The sequence below is a fragment of the Myotis lucifugus genome, unplaced genomic scaffold, assembly GCF_000147115.1.
Source record: "Myotis lucifugus unplaced genomic scaffold, Myoluc2.0 scaffold_467, whole genome shotgun sequence".
Taxonomy (NCBI): Eukaryota; Metazoa; Chordata; class Mammalia; order Chiroptera; family Vespertilionidae; genus Myotis; species Myotis lucifugus.
The window spans coordinates 73,133-80,369 of NW_005871515.1; the positions used below are offsets into that span (position 1 = coordinate 73,133).

The window sequence follows — 7,237 nt, forward strand, 5'->3', positions numbered from 1 at the left end:
ATGTAGAAAATAAGGGTTACTGGACATTTGTAAGTGTGTGTAAAGGCTCACAATAATTAGTGAATAGTCACCGGCAGAATCCTTCAATAGAGAGTTCTTAGTCTAATCAATTAGTGTGGAGTTTACTGCCCTCTTCTGGAAAGAAAGGGGAATTGACCTTTACTTTTGATTGTGCAAGTCGGCCATAAGCATGGGAAATCTGAGGCCAGTTTCAGAAACAATTTGAAAGGTGTCTCAGGAGGGAGGAAAAGCCACATTGGAGTAGATATGAAGGTTGCATAGCACATTTCTCAAAATATGCAGGAAAGTTCCCACGGCTCATTCAAACTTTAGTAACACTTCCCTGCTACAAAAACAAAGTACCCTGAGTTAAGTTTTGTTTGTGAGCAGAAGGTGTTTGTTGAGATAATAGTTTATAGAGAAAGAGCTCAGACTCTGGAGCCAGGCTAACCTGAGATGAAATCTGGATTCTGCTGCTTTTAATGTGAGAGAGTGACTAAGCTCATGCTGATTATTTAGCCTCTGGCCTTGATTTTCTCACTTGTAAAGTGGGGACAGTAACACTTAACAAGGAGGGTGGAGTGAGATGCCATATTTCGGAGGAACAACACCTCATAGGTTTCCCTTTAAGAAATTTAGCGAAATTATAAAATCAAGTTGAGAAAAAGAGAGACCTGAGTAACTGGAGAAATCCAAGAACGGGCTAAAGCAATGGATGGGGATAGGAGTGGGAACAGTGATTGCCTTGGGGAAGAGGCAGGTGATTGAGGAGGGACAGCCTTCTGAGGTGAGGACAGTGTTCTGAGTTTTTACCTGAGTGGCAGTTACACGCACATACATTTACCCAGCATGCACTTAAAATTAGTGCATGTTACTATATGTATACCACAGACAATTTTTTTTTAAAGGGGAGAGATGAGGAGGAAGCAGAAGTAGAGAAGGAGAAGAAGAATAGAAAGGAAAAGGAAAAAATGACTGAGAAGCCGGCGGTGGGGAGGGGATGGGGAAAATCCTAGAACTTGAGTCAAGACAGTGATCCAAGCATTTTAACTGCCCCGCTCCCCCACCCCTCCTGAGTGCTCCTCGAGTGACCGCCTCAGTGCTGGGGACGGTGGGAAGAGGCATCCACAGGCAGAGGCTTGGAAGAATTTCTGCTGGTACCCATGTGACCAGACAGAGCAAAGGTGGAGCAACATGTGATCCCAACAGGGGAGAGGAACACCTCTGAGGAGTGAGAGCAAGTGGTTGCCATTAGAAACTCCTGGGCTCAGAGGGCAGGGATTGGAGGCCAAGAGGGACCCAGGGCTGCCAGAGTGGAGCTGGACGGCAAGATTGCTGCTGCTTCCACAGTTTCTGGAAAGTACTCTGGATGCAGGTGTCAGTCAGCACAGTGATGGGCCCCAAAGTCATTGCCCCCAACCCCACTCCACCCCCCCCACAGCCTTGCATACCGGGCATGCTGTGCATAGCAAAACAAGCTCAGCCATGGCTCTGGCCCAGCTGATTGCTAACAAAATAGTCCGGCCAATTAGAGAAATAAGGTCCGTAACTTCACAGGACTCCAGACCCCAGCAAATGTGAGCGATAAGCACAGACACACAGACCAAACTCTCTTCTGTACTTGTCTCAATTCTGGCTCTTTTCAATGTCTTTATAAGCAAATTTAAATTGCATAATTCTGCCCCCTCTCTCCCCATATTCTTTTAAATAAGCAGAAAAGATTTGAATAGAGACTCAGATAAGCTCCAAAAGCGACCCTGTGGAAGGATTCAGAAGAAAAGACTTGGAGAAAGTAAATGATTGCACAGGAAAGAAACAATTGTTTGGATGAAAATGTTGGCTAAAAATTGATGATACTCTTTGAGGAAAACGGTTGCAGCTTCAGTGCAGCTTCATTCCCGCTGCTTACTCGTCACTGAAAAATGAGTCAGTCAGGAAGCCATGCCACAGCCATGGCTTTTAAAGATGCCTGCCCGTTGGAACCAGAGGCATTCAACGAATTAGGGTTACTTTAACTAGCACAACATAAAGTCTTTGAGAAGGTGTGTGCTGCCTTGATCAGAGGCGCAAAGAAAAAGAATCTCAAGGTGATAGGACCAGTTCAGATGCCTCCCAAGACTCAGAATCACTGCCCTGACTGGTTTGGCTCAGTGGATAGAGCATCAGCCTGTGGACTCAAGGGTCCCAGGTTCGATTCCGGTCAAGGGCATGTACCTTGGTTGCAGACACCTACCCGGTAGGGAGTGTGCAGGAGGCAGCTGATCGATGTTTCTCTCTCATCGATGTTTCTAACTCTCTATCCCTCTCCCTTCCTCTCTGTAAGATCAATAAAACATATTTTAAAAAAAAAGACTCAGAATCACTACAAGCGAAACTCCTTGTGGGGAAGGTTCTAAGACTTGAGATCTTTTGGGGATGAGGACCCACAAGTGACTCATTGACTTGCACAGTCCTGAGATTGTTTAGCAGATTACTTCCATCAGGAGTCGAGGTGGAAGTCACCATTGCAGATCAACCTTTTTAAATGAACTATCAGTAATTTTTAAAATTGATGAAAATTTTAGCGAAATGGATGTCCAAATAGCAAATTCAGACAGGAGATGCCAATAAAATAAAGTCACTTTATGTCACAGAAATGCAGAAATACTTATGAATTGAAGGTGGTGCAAGATAAGGGGCTGAAAAAAGGCAGATTATTGCTGGGGGGTGGGGGGAATATATATAAGGACACCTAGATCCCTTCCACTATACCCTGAAGTCAGCAAATAGCCTACCTGTCACTGGGGCAGAGGGTTTATTCTGCAGAAAAATGGAACCAGAGAGGCAAAGCAAATAAACAAACCCCTCAAACCTGAGGACATGACTCAAATGGAAGGCAGAGGAGCTGTGCCTTACTTCAAACAGTTGTTAGCTTAGGTAGCTAGGAGTTAACAAAAGAAACCAGAGCTGCTGGATCGCTGGGTCTGATTGCGCCTGGAATCAAGGTTAGGTCTGGAAGTTACAGCTTCAGACCCCCAGGAGATGGCTGCATCTCCACCAAGGGGATTAACATCCTCACCCTTACCCCTGTAGGGAGAATGACAAGCTTTCTAATCTCCCCAGGGAACCTCTGGTCTGTTCCCTGCAGATTATTGGCAGAGAGGGTAGGGGGAGTTGGAGTAAAGGGGAAATTCCTCTGCCGGGCACACGCGAAGTAGGAGCCAAGATGGTGACCATAAGAGGGAGGCATCTAACTGGGGGGAAATTGGATTAAATAAGGGACACAAAACCCCAACAGAAAGGCACAAGCCCACAAAGAGCCAGGAAAGAGATTGGCTAGTTTGAAAGAAGACCTCCCTGGCAGGGTAGCTCAGTTGGTTTGAGCATCGTCTTGATATTCCAAGGTTGCAGGTTTGATCCCCAGAGGACATACAAACATCAATCAATGAATGCATAATAAGCAGAGCAACAAATCTCTCTCTCTCTCCCTCTCTCTCTCTCCCCTCCTCTTGCTCTAAAATCAATAAATAAAAATTTTAAAAACAGCAAAGCAAGAAACTAAACTTACCCCTTCCCAAACCCGAGGTAATATAATCAAAGCTTAACAAAGGCCCGTCGCATTTGCCCATTCATGCATGTTCTCTCTCTGCAGCAGCCTCTCAAGCCCAAGCTTGGGTGGGCTCCAAGGGTGGGCCTATGTATGCAAGCAAGGTGCCAGATGGAGTGCAGCCGGGAAGAGACTAAACTAGCCGGATGGGGACTAGCTGAATGAGCTGGACTAAGCTTTGTCATGGACTAAATTGAGCTATGGCAGCTTCAGATGCACTGCCGTTGTGAGGTAATGGCACATCTCTAGACTCTGGCCCTTCTTCTAGGCTTGGTGAAGACAAGGCTGGACTTCTTCCACAGTGGGACAGAGCTGAGCCACCTGATCCATCTGGTAGTGAATGAGACACCCGACACCTGGGGACTCTTCTTTGAGTCCTTTGTGTTTGCTCCAATAAGTCTTAACCCATGCGTGGGTCCCAAAATGCTTTTCTTGCAACTCTGTGTAAGAACTCCACTTCTACAGGAAATACAATGAGGGTGACGAGTTCGAAATCCACTGCCCGCCCCAACCCCCTTAAACCAGTTTGCTCCAAAATATGTTAACTTCATCCATCCCCCACACCAGCAGGAAGTGTTTGCATTGAGAAATTTAGAGACAAGACCAACAGACACTGATATTGGTGAGCTCTCCATAAAAGAGCTCACCCCAGGTGTTCACAGCCCTGTCATCATAGTTCCAGGAGCTTTTCAAAGGAAAGTCTCCATAGTGAAAACAGCTCAAACAAGCCAACACCAGAACCAAGGAAACATACAAATGCAAGGAGCAGAAAATAATTTGACCCACTCTGAGAGAGAGAAAAAAATATTGCAACCATGAAATGAGATTAGAAGGGTATAAAAAATTGGAAATCTCTTATAAATTATAGTTAAAATGAAAAATATATATATATTACAAAGACCAGCTGGATGTAGAATTGAGAAAAATCTCTCAGAGAGCAGAACAAATTAAGTTCAAAGAATTAATAGAAGGAAAAGGAAAGAAAAACAATCAATCCAAGAAGCCCACGGCCAACAAATAGGATTTCCACAAAGAAAGAAAATGGCAGCCGGTTGGTGTGGCTCAGTGGTTGAGAGTCAACCTATGAACCAGGAGGTCACAGGTGGTTTGATTCCCAGTCAGGACACATGCTCAGGTTATGGGCTCTATCCCCAGTGGAGGGTTTGCAAGAGGCAGCAAATCAAAGATTCCCATCATTGATCTTTCTATCTTTCTCCCTCTTCCTTCCTCTCAGAAATAAATTAAAATATTTGGAAAAGAGAAAGCAAAAGGCATACATAGAAGAAATTATGAAGGAGATCTCACAGTAAAATTCCTAGAACAAAAGAACATGATTTTCTAAATTGAAGGGGTCTATTGGTTTGCAGCACAATGAATTAAAAACCCTCCACCAAGAGTCATTATTGTGAAACTAGGGGCCCAGTGCACAAATTTGTGCACCTTGAAAGGAACTGTGGGCCTCGAGGCTGTGGTGGGCACAGGCCCGGGTCTTGGCCCATCCTCCATGCCCCCACCTGGCCCCTCCCACTGCGCCCCCCTCCGCCCCCATCCCCTGTCTGCCAGCAGCCCCACTCCCATCACCGCCACTCCCATGTGCTGACTGCAGTGGGCTCGCACCCACTGATGGTGCAGAGGAACTCAGGCTGGCACCGGCTGCAGGTGTGAGTGGGGCTGTCACCGGCAGCGGGTGCAAGAGCTGGGTGGGACCATGGTGTGAGGGAGCAAAGAATTTTCAGTAACCACCAGAGGCTCGCCCCGATCACAGCGACCGGTGCTCCGCCTTGGTCTGGCACCCCCATTCACCTGCTCCACCATCTGCCGTGGCCGACGCCTGCCATGTTCCATGCGCACCCCCTGGTGGTCAGCACACATCATAGTGACCGGTTGTTCAGTTGTTCAATTGTTCGCTGTCCGGTCTATTTGCATATTAGGGTTTTATATATATAGATTTCAGAAGACTTGATATGAGATCCTAAAAGCCAACAGCATCAGCAGATCCCATTCAAAGGATCTAGAATCTAATGGCACCAAACTTCTCAACGGCGATGCTGAAACCCTGTGAGGACTTTCCTGTGTCTCTCCACACTGCCCACTCATCATCTCACATGCCCCCTCTGCATTTTCTCTGACTCCATGGTTACGGCCTTAACTTCTGGTGCCGTGGCTTCCACCCCAGGTTCTGCACTTGGGAAATAAAATGTCTTCTGGTTTGTTTCCGACACTCTGAGAACGCTCAATATGCTCATTCGTTCCACTGTCTTCTTTGCTGCACTGTAATTGGTGATTCAGAGCCTCTCACCCTATGAGCATATTTAGAATCTCCACACTGCCTCGCTTCCATAAAGGGAAATGTATATCCTCAACCTCCTCACAGTGGAGGCCATCGGACAAGTTATGCTACTTTTATAAAATAAAACAAAAAACCTTCTTGTGGCTCATTCTCACTGGGTTGGTATTTTCATTTTTAGAAGAATTTTGTGTCATCTGTAAATGTGGGAAGTGTACCATGCATTCTTTTCTTCATGGCATTTGTAAAGTTACTAATAAAGACAAATTCCATTGTCTGTTTTTATGTGATTCTCCTTCTGATAGGTTTCATACACAGGCTATGTTTATAACCTATTTCTGATCAACAATAAAAAGCATCTCCGGAATACCTTGCATTTGGTGTTCACTCTTGTCTGAATAAATTATATCTATTGGTTTCTCCCTAAATATGTTTTATATTGCTCCAACAATGTTAACTGGCAAGTCAAGAATGACTTTCTCTTTTTAAAGATCTTCTTAATTGTTTCAATGTGTAACAATTTCTGTAACAGGCCCATCCTGTATTATAAATCCTCCTCCACGTGGGTGTGAGAATCAGCGGTGACCCATTCTCAGTGCCCCGGACCCCTCCGACCCCCAACCCACTCCTCTTTTGCACAGCAGTCACAGGGACCTCCACTCAGCCTGCATCTGTAGCTACAGCTTACATATTTTGACAAATGATTTCCTAATTTTATCATTAAGCTCCTTCAAAATGAGACAATTATCATCCTGACTAAATGACGATATAAGCACCTGGACTTTTCATATCAGGCGACTCTAGTTAATGCCACCCCCCTAAAAACATATCCATAAACCAGTCATCCATTGTCCAGGTGATAAGATTCACTGAGGTTCAGCTTGAATGTGTTCTGATGAGTTGGAGCTTGTACTGACCCCACCAAACTCCTACACAGATGTGCATAATCAGAGCCTGGCAGCATGCCACAGTCAAGCCTGAACACCCCAGTCTGATACCCAGGCACCCTGCAGCCTGCACCTGTGGGTCTTCCCATTGCTGCCTCTGCCTCCATCTCGCTATTATTCCCCACCCAGACCATGAGCATCCCTGTCTCTTTGTACATGAAGAGAGTGGACACTAACTTACAGTATTGCCCATTGTTACACTGTGCATACCCTGTTTGACCAAAAAAATGGGAAGCTACTTAAGAGTGAGTGTCATGTCTCCCATCTCTTTTTTTTTCTTTATTGATTAAGGTATTACATATGTGTCCTTGAAACCCCATTGCTCAATAATTGTTTTTTAAAAAGTAGCAAAAAGTCAAAATGTTTATAGTCCCAAATGTATTTGCCCACAGGTTTTCTTTGCTATAAAAGAGCATC

At 45.3% G+C, this 7,237-nt stretch overlaps 1 pseudogene; it reads left to right on the forward strand.

Annotated features, from left to right (window-relative positions):
* Nucleotides 1–1,952: 1,952 nt before the first annotated feature.
* Nucleotides 1,953–2,524, forward strand: LOC102440760 (annotated as a pseudogene).
* Nucleotides 2,525–7,237: the final 4,713 nt, after the last annotated feature.